General features: G+C 33.5%; 1 protein-coding gene across 4 annotated transcripts in view; it reads left to right on the top strand.

Moving 5' to 3' along the window:
* The window catches only part of LOC106819566, a 16,865-nt gene that overhangs the window by 4,943 nt on the left and 10,265 nt on the right, over window positions 1–1,657 (top strand). For 2 of the 4 annotated variants that reach the window (XM_014824180.1, XM_014824178.1), the window contains exon 2: window positions 225–298. The gene's annotated coding sequence lies outside the window, so the exon portion shown is untranslated. Of the gene's footprint in view, window positions 1–203; window positions 299–632; window positions 684–1,657 lie in introns of those variants that run through there. The other 2 variants (XM_014824177.1, XM_014824179.1) reach the window with 2 other exon arrangements.

Here is a 1,657-nt window from a genome sequence, read left to right as displayed (position 1 = left end):
TAATCCATTAATTTGAATAAACCAAATTTCATACTTGGGTATGTAGACATTATATATAACTAGAAGCCGTTCCAGTGTGATCATTCTACTGTGTGACTAAAATAATATGGCACAGAACTATTGAGCACTAAATAAGCTTGTATTTATGGTGATATATGTTACACCTAACTAGAAGGGTATACCTACCACTCATGTTTAAAACAACTAAGATGTTTTTTGTCCAGGTAGCACCCAACAGCCACCATATGGCGAGGATGAAGAAGGCAGATACTGAAAGATGACAGAGAAGATTGTAAAAGTAAGATCATCTATTTGCTGCTACTTTCATATTTGGTTAAGTAGAAATTATAAATATCTAGGAGCCATATATTATTTTAGTCACACAGTAGAATGATCATTCATTAACAAACGAAAATAAGCTTCTAATTCTAGTCATATTTGTTACTTACCTACATGTTTATTTGCTACCCTTGTTTAAAACAACTAAGAATAGTTCTGTGTCAATTGCTGATGTTTAATAGATTATTTTACTTTTACAATCTTCATTGACGAGCTCCAGTATTCGCTTTCTAGATCCCCTCCGTACGTTAGCTGTAAGACGCTACCTGGACAAAAAACTACAGCTAACTTACGGAGGGGATCTAGAAAGCGAATACTGGAGCTCGTCAATGAAGATTGTAAAAGTAAAATAATCTATTTAATGATCTATTTCATCTTGTAAATTCAGCACTAATTCGCACTTAATTACAATTTCATGCAGTATTCAACAAACCGCAGTTTAAGTATGAAACCTGGTTTATCCTTAAATTTTACAGCATATACTAAAATAATATAGGGATCAGAATTTTGTTAGTTATTGTTTTAAGAAATGAGTAGCACGTGAACATGTACTTGAGTGTAACCAATATCACCAAAGATGCAAGCTTATTTACTAGCTGCTAATAATTTTTGTCCAGGTATGATCCGACAGCCACCATATGGAGGGGATGAAGAAAGCAGATACTGGAGCACGACTATGAAGGTTGTCAAAGTAAAATAATCTATTTAATGATCTATTTTATCTTGTAAATTCAGCACTAATTCGCACTTAATTACAATTTCATGCAGTATTCAACAAACCGCAGTTTAAGTATGAAACCGGCCTGCATGGTTTATCCTTAAATTTTACAGCATTTACTAAAATAATAGGGATCAGAATTTTGTTAGTTATTGTTTTAAAAAATGAGTAGCAAGTGAACATGTACTTGAGTGTAACCAATATCACCAAAGATGCAAGCTTATTTAATTTACTGCTAATAATTTTTGTCCAGGTATGATCGGGGCGACAGCCACCATATGGAGGGGANGTTATTGTTTTAAAAAATGAATAGCAAGTGAACATGTACTTGAGTGTAACCAATATCACCAAAGATGCAAGCTTATTTAATTTACTGCTAATAATTTTTGTCCAGGTATGATCCGACAGCCACCATATGGAGGGGATGAAGAAAGCAGATACTGGAGCACGACTATGAAGGTTGTCAAAGTAAAATAATCCATTAATTCACTGGAACGGCTTCTAGTTATATATAATGTCTACATACCCAAGTATGAAATTTGGTTTATTCATGATCATTCTACTGTGTGACTAAAATAATATGGCACAGAACTATTGTTA

This window comes from Priapulus caudatus, unplaced genomic scaffold, assembly GCF_000485595.1.
Source record: "Priapulus caudatus unplaced genomic scaffold, Priapulus_caudatus-5.0.1 Scaffold3714, whole genome shotgun sequence".
NCBI classification, from domain to species: Eukaryota; Metazoa; Priapulida; class Priapulimorpha; order Priapulimorphida; family Priapulidae; genus Priapulus; species Priapulus caudatus.
Note: the sequence above shows the minus strand (reverse complement) of the source record. Positions and strands in the feature narration are given on the sequence as shown.